We start from the raw sequence: 9,980 nt of genomic DNA on the forward strand, positions 1-9,980 counted from the left end.
TACATCCCAAGCCGTTTACATGTAGAGGGGCAGCAGGGAAGAGCCCCTACCCAGCTGGGAGAGCAGAGGCTGCTGCTGTGTGTTGATACTGCAAAAGCCAGGGTGCCACAACCAGGTTTTAAGCAGCGACCGTGTGCCACGGAGCTGCGGGAGCCCCACAATTTGTTTCCAAGGTGCCTTTGCCTCAGATACCCCTCTTAAAGCTCTGCCTGCCTGGTAGGGTTGTAAATATAGAAACATAAGCCCTGGAGGTTTTTTTTTTTCTCCAAACATGTCCCTCCCATCGTAGCATCATCTGTGCAATTCCTCCAGCTGCTCCTATACATGGTATGACCTTTTTTTCTGCTTCCCTTGCTTCCCCCTCCATCCCCCTCCCACCCTGTCTCTGCTGCCCTTCCCTGCCCAGCGCAGGGAGTCTGGGGCCAATTGGCTCCTCCAGACGATCAAATGTCACTATAAGTTGAGAGCTGCATCACCTTGGGACGCTCGCAGATCCCAGCCCACCCGTCCCCTTCGGCAGGGAGCTCAGCACTTCTCTCTGTTCCTCCCAGGTAAGCAGAAGCCCCTGTGAGAGATGCTGCTGTGGGGGGTAAAACCACAGAGGGGCTGAGCCTTGGTTTGAATGGAGAAGGAGGGAAGGGTTGGGGTCCATAGGATCTGGGATCCAGCACAGGATCCTAAGGAAAAGGCACTTTTCTTTCCTAGCTTTGGCTGGGCATCCCACAAGGCTTGTGTCACCCGCAGAGATTTGGGTGCTCTGAACTCTCAAGGATTGGTGGTGGGAGAAAAGACCCTTCTAAAACCAAGGTGTAGGGCTGGGAATGAAGTGGCATTTCTTGGGGCACTTGGGAAAAATTCTCTTCAGCAGTGGGAAGGAAGCACTGACCTTCCCTGCCCTGTCACCCAGAGAAAGGGACAGCCCAGGCAGGAGGGATGAAGGGCAGGACCATTGGGGAGCTGCTGGCAGGCGAGGATGGCTGTGGGGTGTGGGGCTAGAGGGAGACCTGAGAAACACAAATGTGGTCATGGAAAACTTCCCCCTCGCACAGAAAAGAAGAAAATTAGGAGGCAGGCAGGAGGAGGGGGTTAAATTCAGAGCAGTGATGGGATGCAAGCTTCAAACCCCCTCGCTTTGCTGGCCTGCCCACCTGGTGTGGGTGACTCTCCCCTGCGTGGGGGGCATCTCTCCCATCAGCCTGCAGCTGCCCTGCGGGGCAGAGCTCCTTGCTGTTGAGGGGTGGTGTGTGTGCGTATCCTGCAAAGGCAGGAGTGTCACCAGCACAGGTGGCTCTGATGCCAGCAATTTGGGTGGGAGCTGTGCTGCTGGTGTGGGGGAGCTCAGGCGAGGCCATAGGCTATTGCTGGGGCAGGCATCCGACCCTCGTGGGAAGCGAGACCAGGGAAAAGGCAGGGGATGTAAGCTAAGCATGGTTGTTGTCTTTTAGTCCTCTGTCTCAGTCTTCTTGTTGCTAGCAAATTCCATGCAGGGATCAAACAGATCCTATCACCCCAAAGATGAAGATAAAGGGTACATTTTGGGGCAGGGAATTGGGATTTTGCTATCTGTCGGTGGAGCCTGCAGCAGTGCTTGGGTCCTTCTACCCTGTTTCAGGAGCAGTGTTGCAGTGGGTGCTTTGCTCTCCAGACCCCAGGGAGAGAAACGCTTTCTGCTGGAAAGTACTGAGCAGTTCAGAAACACAGAAGAGGCAAAGGGAAGGAAGAAATATATATTTAAAAAAGTATATGTATATATTTAATAGATATATATAATACATTTTTTTTAAATATATATGTATGTATATAAAAACCCAGATGCAATGGGTTTGCAGTGGCTCCTGCTGGGAAAGCATGGCCATGTGGTGCTTGGTGGATCATACCACTAGTCCTCGCCTGATAGCTGTCCCTGCCAGGTCCCATCACCTGCACATGGCCACTTTTGTCCTCCCCCCTTTCCGTACGGCTCCTGCTACCTTGCCTCCCTTGTATGGCCTGGCTTGGGAGGGGATGATTGACAGGCGGGTTATTTCCAGGGATGGCCTGGAGGTGCAAGGCAGCCCATTCCCCCTCCTGGGTGCATTCTCAGCTGCTAAGAGGCTTCTTGGGATGTGCTGCCTCTGCTCTTTCAGCTGAGGGCAGGAGCATTTGGGGCCAAAAGGGATGGGGCATTCCTGCCCACCTGGAGCTGAGGAGGATTGGGGTATTTGTCCTTCCTGCTGTGACCCGCTTAGCTTGAACAAAATGCAGAACATAACCTTTGCGTTCACCTTTGAGGAGTGGGAACAGGCAGGAAATTTTTGGTCTGCTGAAACTTTCCTATGTGTTTTGATTTCCTTCCAAATGGTGGGCAGTATTTACTAATTGATTTTATTACATCCTTAAACCTCTGTCAAGACCAGTCCCTATTTTTCTGCCACTGTACAAACAAAACCCAATTATTGCCTTAAGGTGCTAACAGCCTTAATCTTAGGCTGTATTTGCTGTGTGTAAAGTGATTTCCACCAAAGGGTAATCCTGAGCCAGCTGGAGACTTTCCATTGCCTTCAGCAAACTTAATCCTAACTGCAAAAAATACTGCTTTTAGCAGATTGCTTGCTTTATGGCCTTTTGGATGTAAATATGGTTTGGTTTTGTTGGCTGCTTTGATGACAGAGTTAGCTACGTGGACAGTGCTGGGCATCAAAGAGCCTTTCTCACCTCAGGTGGCTGTTGCTATGATGGTTTGCATTTTCCCCCTAGCTTTGACGGCCCACATGACTTTTGAATGCCATGAAGTGGACAGACACCTTGCTGTTCTTGAGGCGAGACATTTTCGGCTTTCCAGCCAGGGCAGTGGCAGTCAGCTACAGCCTTAAATGCCAGCTCCTCCCGACAGAATAACAAAACATGGCTGAATGTTTGGCCCTTGCAAGGCTGAAATCTGCATCCCTCTGTGGATTTTTTTGTCCCCCCTGCCCTAGCCTGTGGGGTTTCTGTGTCTGGCTCATCTCTGCAGAGAGTCTGCCAATGCACTTGTTATTAATTCATTTTATCCAGGGCCCAGAAACCCCATCAGGGTTGGGGTCTTACGGTGTCAGGGATGCTGGCATTCTCGCTTGGCTTTTATAGTATGCGGACAGATGTCATGTGAAATCCCATTCGTGTTTGCAGCGCTTGGATTAACAAATATGGAAGGGTGCAGGGGAACAGCCAATGTGACAACTCTCGGCAAGATGTCCTTAGAGCTAAACTGGAGACTAGATGAGCTCATTCCAGTAACTGTTAATGGAAAGCCTGATTGCAAAGACTCCTGTTGACTTCAATTGCCTTGGAAAGAACAGCATGTGCTGCATTACGTGCCTACCCTACATCGAACAGACGTTTGCTCTCTGTATGCATACACAGGGCTCTCGAGCTGATTTCTTCTCCAGCACTGAGCAGTATTACTCTTCTCACTGGAGTGAGAGGGAAGAAGAGTTTAGCCCAAAGTCCTTTAAGTCCTTTTTTCCCCCCCTCCACCTTGGGAGAAGGAAATCTGGGTTTATAAATTAAAAGCAGAATCTGTGGGAGGACTGGCCATTGCCCTGAGTCTTTATAGATCATGCATTTTGGAAGAAGCCAACAGCCGGGCATCTGGCAGGTTCCCTCTATGGGCTTTTGCCAGGAGAAGCTCTACTGTCCTGCTGCATAAACCAACATACTGTCAAGCATTATTACTAATAGCTTGAATAATTTTTGGGGGCTAAAATGAGATTGCAAACCTGCTAGCCACTGTGCAGGTAGCAAGTGGAAGTCTTTATCCTGAAGATTTGATGATCTAGATAAAAAAGACCAGGGGAAAGAGACCAGAGGTGTTGTAGCATCCAAGTTAGTAACAGAAGAAGTAGCAGGAATCAATGCAGCAGAAAAGCCTTTTGCAGAGTTGAAATTCCTCCCAGATTCCTCCTGCCTGGTGGGATTAGAGTCCCCAAAGTACTCCTTGGGATGGCTGTTGCACTTGAGGAGTGGGCAATCACAGCTACCAAAGTAAAAGCAGCCTGGGACCAAGAGATCACTGACCCCAAATCTCATGTGTCCTAGCAGTAGATCACCCTCCCATCCAGCTACTCAGATTGTGTCATAACACAGCCATTGCTGACACTACTTCCAGGGCAATGCTGAATTTCAGAAAGAGGATAAATGAGGAACCAGAAGAAAAAATGCTGGCTGTTTATTGCTGCTTAGAACATGGGGGTTTTAAATCCTGTTGGTGTTAATGTGTGGTGCCCAGGGTCATTGCTGGGGAATGGAGAGAATCCCTTATAGGGCAGGGTTGGAGCCTATGGGATTACTACCTTCCTCTGAAATAGAAAGCTGCCGAGCTGCAGTTGTTCCTTTTGAACCTCAGTCAGCCCACCTGCTCCTTCAAGACATCTCTCATATATCAGCTGAGTAATGAAGTCAGGAAAGTCATGGTTTGGGTTTCCCAATGAGGAGGAGCCTGGCTTTCTAATTTAAGACCCGCTGTGGATTGGGAGAAAGTTTTGGGGGCCCCTTCCCCACCTCCTGCCCTGGCCTCAGGGCAGCTGATGCTTTTAGGTAGAGCCATAGCATTGTATAACTGCCATCACCGAACCCAGCGCAGCGTGCGACATTACCACGATGCTCCCCGAATAGCAGTGCTGCTCCCTCTGATTCCATCTGAGACTCTGATACACACATTTGGGGTCCAGCAAAGATCAGCGGAGTGGCCATATCCATCCCTCGCACTTTCCCAGCTGCAGCGTTCTGCGGGTTGTGGTCTGCAGGCAGCCCTGACTCGGGCTGCGCAGAAATGCAAGCCGTGACAGCACCGTGGATGGGTTCATTTCTGCCCTGCGGTGCGAGGACTGGTTGCAATAAATATACCTGGTTATACTGATATGAATTGCCTAACCAGGCATGTGGCCAGTTTTCTTCTCGAACTAATCAACAGATAATTGTTCATGCATTCACCAGCTGTATAACCCAGACACACTTTTGGGTGCTGACGAATGAGTAGTTATCTCTGGGTATATTGGTAGTTTCAGTTATTTTTTTGTTAGCTCTGACTAATGCTTTGGAGCTGGTGCCTTCCCACTTGTGGTAGTATAAAAGAAGGAAAAATTTCTCTGATCTTGCTGGAGTGATGGAAATGTCAGATGAGTGTGAGAGGACACTCTGGCCTGCGCCCATATCCCTGAGCTCTGGAGGTTTTGTAACTTAAACCCAGGTTCAGCCTTCCCCCCTCGGCCTGCCTGTGGGAAGGAGCTGAGTTGACAGGGCTTGTCTTTCCAGATGATCTTTTCCTCTTCCCCTCTCCTTCTCCTCTGACCTGGCCGGCAAAGGTCTGTGCTGCTCCCAAAATGGCAGTGGTGGTGGGGGATTGGCTGCGGTGTGGGAAAGCAGGTGCCTGGCTTTTTTCGTCCTCAAATGTCAACCCACCTGCTCCTGCCTTGGCATTTTTTAGGAGGCACTCTCACTAGTAACACCTTTTTTTTTTTCCTTCTCTTCATCTTTTGTCTAGAAACTCACTGCCAACATGTCTGATACCGAGGAAGTGTAAGTAGAGTAAAAGCCACCTGCATGTTCGTCTCTTCAGCTTGGCTCCACGCAGCGAAGCGAGGGCATCCCCACGGGGAGGAGGGACTGGGTGCCGCTCTGTGCACAGCCTGAAGCCCCCTGCGGCACTGGGGAAGGGCTGTGTTGGCTTTGGGTGTCAAAGGGTCCGTCAAAGTTCACTTGATACCCTCCCTGTCCAACACAAGATGTCCTCCAAACACCTCCACCCAGCTCAGCCTGTCCTCGGTGGCTGTGGCCCTACACCTGGAGGAGGGGGAATAAACCACACGGTGTGGTGGAGGAGCCACTTTCTGTCCTGATTTAACAAATCTAGAGTAATATGACCAAACCCAATGGGGTTATTTGACATTTATGCATCAATAGGTACAGAGGGGAGATTTAGGGCAATCGTGGGATTAGAGGCATCAGGGACAGACCTGCAGTGCTCACTTTGCCCCCTCCTCTGCTACAAAGCAGGCTCAGCTCAACCTGTGCCATTTTGTCCAGCCTGCTCTTAAAAAAAAATATTTCCAAAGATGTGATTTGCAACCTTTTTCAGGCAATCTCTAACAAACACATCCCTCGTTTAGGGTCTGGCCCCAGGGCTGCTCTGGGGTTTGGGTTCCAAGCAAGGTGATGGTAGAGCAGGAGAAGCTGGCAAGGTGGGGGCAAAGAGCAAGAACAGACTGCAAAACTGGTGTTGCTACAGCCATGGGACAAACATTGAGCAGCATCTGGTTTATGCCAAATTTTTATTAGACAGCCCTAGGGTTCAGGGAGCCTGTAGCACGTCTGGGTTGGCATGGGCCGTTGGCTGCAGGCTGGCTTGAGGTCCAGCTTCATCAGCCCCTGCACAGTGCTCACACGTGGGTATCGTGTTATAGCCCTGTGGTGGTAGGATTATTCCTGGATATGGATCCATAGTCACCTTCAGAATCAGGAACACTATTTAAAATAAAACCCAAACCCAGTCACTTTACTACTCTTAAAACCAAACGGCTCCTGGAAGAGCAGAGGGAGAATGGGGCAAAGAAGAAACAGCAGACTTTAAACAACAGTGCATTGGGTTGCTTTGGTACATGGTTTAAAGCTTGGCGATAATATGGAGTGGAAGACATATTTATCTAGTTTCAATAACCTTTTTTCCTCTCTTGCAGGGAGCAAGGAGAGGGTAAGTCTTAAATCTGTCTCTAATTGCTTCCATGCAAGCCTGCAGCGTTCGCTGGCCGTGTCCGTCTTCTCCTTTCTGCCCATTGTTGAGATGTTAACAAAAAGTGCCGCTACGGTTAGACAAATCTGAGGTTTCTTTTTTGTGCATCTGTCTGTCTGACTGTCACCAGCTTCCGGTGATTTTACACTACTTGTAGCACTTTGGCAGTCTTCGTGCTGCAGGCAGCCCTTAGCGTTTCAGCGCCACATTGATGCCCTGGTTGCAGGGGACGCTGCTAGTTTTTGTAGGGGCACTGCCATCTGCTGGCAATTTGTTTTGAGGCTTTTGTATACGTAATATTTTCTGGTTTAAAACATAAAACCCCACAATATGTATAAGCAATAAACATAAAACATTTTTTTCTTTACTGTTTTTTTCTTATACTCGGAGGCCCTTTCTGCCACCTTTTTCCTTCTGTGTGTGTACACCTGAGTTCCCACTGCCCAAGAAAAAATTCAGTACAATATCGCCTTCCTCCCCTTTTTATACCTCCTCTTTTTTCTCAAAGTAATTTTATTTGTTATTTTACTTGCTGATTTGGAAGCGGCCTCTCAGAGACCATCTTGCCCGGCATGCCTGTGAGCGCAAAGGGCTCTGCCATGGGTAACATCCTACCGATGCATCAAGGCTGATGGTTGATTTGTCTGCTTTTTTTTTTCCCCCTCCCCTACTTCAATGCAGAGGAGTATGAAGAAGAAGGTAACAAAAAAACTTGGAACGTAATTTATCTTTCTTTGATTCTTGGTCCTGCTTTTTCCTTGTCTGTATTTCAGCCTTCTCTTTGGTGCTTGCCGTTAAAGGTGATCTGAAACACTTGATCAGTAAATCAGTCGGAAATCATAAAACAGGCCGATAGGCTGTGAGGTGCAGAGCCTTCGCGTTACGGCGAAATGCAGTATTTCTATGAGCTGTAGGGGATGGTTGTGAAGCTGGGAGCTAACCTGTCCGTAAACTCGGAGCGTTTTAGAGCAGGAACTGGTGCAGAGCCCACGCAATGTATCATCAGTGAAATCCTGCCATTCTCATTTTGGCCATGTCCACGGATTGAGTTTAAATTCTGAAATTGAAAAGAGCAGCAGATTTCCCAGCTCCTGAGGACCACCTGACAGGGTGCTGCCAAGGATGGAAAAGGTGAGGCAGAGAACCGACTGGCAAAGATGAAGTTTTTTAATGCGCCTTTAGCTGGCAAAACGTGATTTGACAAGCTGCGAGAGACAGAGTGCTGATCTGGAAGGGTGGAGCATGAAAAGCCCTTTTCACCCTTGTTTCAGCTTTTGTAGGCAGCAGGGAGAGGAAGATTTTGGAGATGTATTGCTGTCTTTGCTGGGCACTTTTGACACATTGGCTTCAGTTCAGGCGAGCGTAGCTGCCGGTTGTTGTCCTTCATTTTCCCAAGGTGTCTTGGACAGAGATGAGTGCCAAACTCTGGGGCTTTCTCCCAGGATCTGCCCTTAGTGTCCAAGACATCTTCTAAGGGGTCAAGAGCAAAACCTTTACTAGGAGGTGGAATATTTGCATGTGGAAGGTATGAAACCAGCTCTGAGACAGTCTTGCCCCTGTGTAGAAATGTCCATCTTGGGGATTTTATATACAGCTTCCCCCCCCCCCCCCCCCCCCCCCCGGATTCCCCCAAATTGTTGCAACTGGCTAATTCTTATCAGTGGTGGTGGGAACAGAGGTGCAACTGTGGCCATGCTGAGAGTAGTTCCTGCCCTAAGGTACATTATCCTTCTGTCTCTAATTCCCCAACATTGCTTCTGAGGGGATCACAGGCTCAAAAAAAAAAGAAAATAAAGACACCAAATGGGTTGTAGGGCTGCCTTCAGTCATCATCGCGTCTCTAGTCCTGCCTGGAGGGGCAGAGCCAGGGAAGTGAAAGTGCTATTCATGCTCCATCCTTCATGCCTTGTCAAATGTCCAAAGAGTAAGCAAAGGGTGTTGCTCCTACAAGACAAGCCTTCCTTAAAGGCAAGCATTTCTTGCCTTTCTTCTTCCTTTCCTAACTGTCCACTTTTGGGTTTCAAAAATTTAACGATTAATATGAAATTAATAGGCAGGTGACGTCGTACTTTTTTAATCTGCATGACTGTTTCCTCTGAGGTGCATCTTCTCCTTGCTCCCCACTTTTGCTTGGCCTTTGTGTTCTCTTCCAAAGTCATCCATTTCCTTTCCATATAACTTTTCTCCATCACTGTCTAACCACTTTTTTCTCCAGACCTTAGCTCACCCCAATACCAGTTTCTAACAGTTTTCTGTTTTCATTTTCCTGCTTGCTGTTGCTTCTTGTTCCATGACACTTGCCACCTGAAGCTCAGGAAGAAGGTATGTGACATGGTTTCTGCTTTCTTTCTCTCTCAGTGTGGAGGAAGAATATGTGTGAAGAAATCCAGAGCAAATGGTTCACACCCAGTGGCCGGGACTCAGTCCCAAGCCACAGACATCAATGCAGTGATGGACATTGATGTCGCTTATTGAGCTGGTAGGAAATTGGGGCTCGTGTTTTGTTTAAAAAAACCAGACCAAAGCATTTGTGTGTATATATAAAAAAATAAATAAAATACATGCATATATAAAACCCAATGTATATAATATACATGCATATATATGATTTCTATATATACCTATATGTGTATATATGTATACGCATGTATGTATATGGAAGCAAATATATATATATATATTTGTTTTGGTCTACCTTTTTTACTGAACTGTTCGACTTTTTTTTTTTTTTTTTGTCACAACAGCGTCAAGTCCTCTCCTTTGCCTCTAAAAGCTGAGATTTTTAAAAGAGAGGGGGACACCCTGCAAAGTTTATATCCTTCTGTTGAAATTCAAGAATTAAATTCTTGGAAATTTCAAAAATTGATACACGTTGGTGAAAATTTTTCGCCATTTGAGAAGAAGATTTAAAACTAAAGAAATTCAGCAATTTTATTTTTGGTTGAAAATTCACCAAAAGTCAGTTGTAGGAAATTTTAGCCAGCTCTAATAAAGAATAAAATATTGGATGCCTTTTTTATGTGGTTTTCATTTGTGGTCATATTCCCATATTTCAGTAACATTTATAACCCCATAATATGCCCATAAAAATGTTATTTTTAATTCTCTCTCACCCTGTAATTCCATCATTGTGTATTCTTACCCCTAACGGCCTGGGAGCTTGGCAAACCTCAAGAATGTTCCAATAAGATATTTCTCACTTTAATTTCTCTCCTCCTGTTCCCTTTGCCGTGTG

At 47.4% G+C, this 9,980-nt stretch overlaps 1 long non-coding RNA gene across 1 annotated transcript; it reads left to right on the forward strand.

The window, feature by feature from the left end:
• The first annotated feature begins 322 nt into the window (after positions 1 to 322).
• Positions 323 to 8,331, forward strand: LOC128153056 (uncharacterized). Its single transcript, XR_008238831.1, has 3 exons — positions 323 to 551; positions 5,501 to 5,535; positions 6,693 to 8,331. It is a non-coding gene; the product is annotated as an uncharacterized LOC128153056 (long non-coding RNA).
• Positions 8,332 to 9,980: the final 1,649 nt, after the last annotated feature.

The sequence above is a fragment of the Harpia harpyja genome, chromosome 16 (genome assembly GCF_026419915.1).
Source record: "Harpia harpyja isolate bHarHar1 chromosome 16, bHarHar1 primary haplotype, whole genome shotgun sequence".
Taxonomy (NCBI): Eukaryota; Metazoa; Chordata; class Aves; order Accipitriformes; family Accipitridae; genus Harpia; species Harpia harpyja.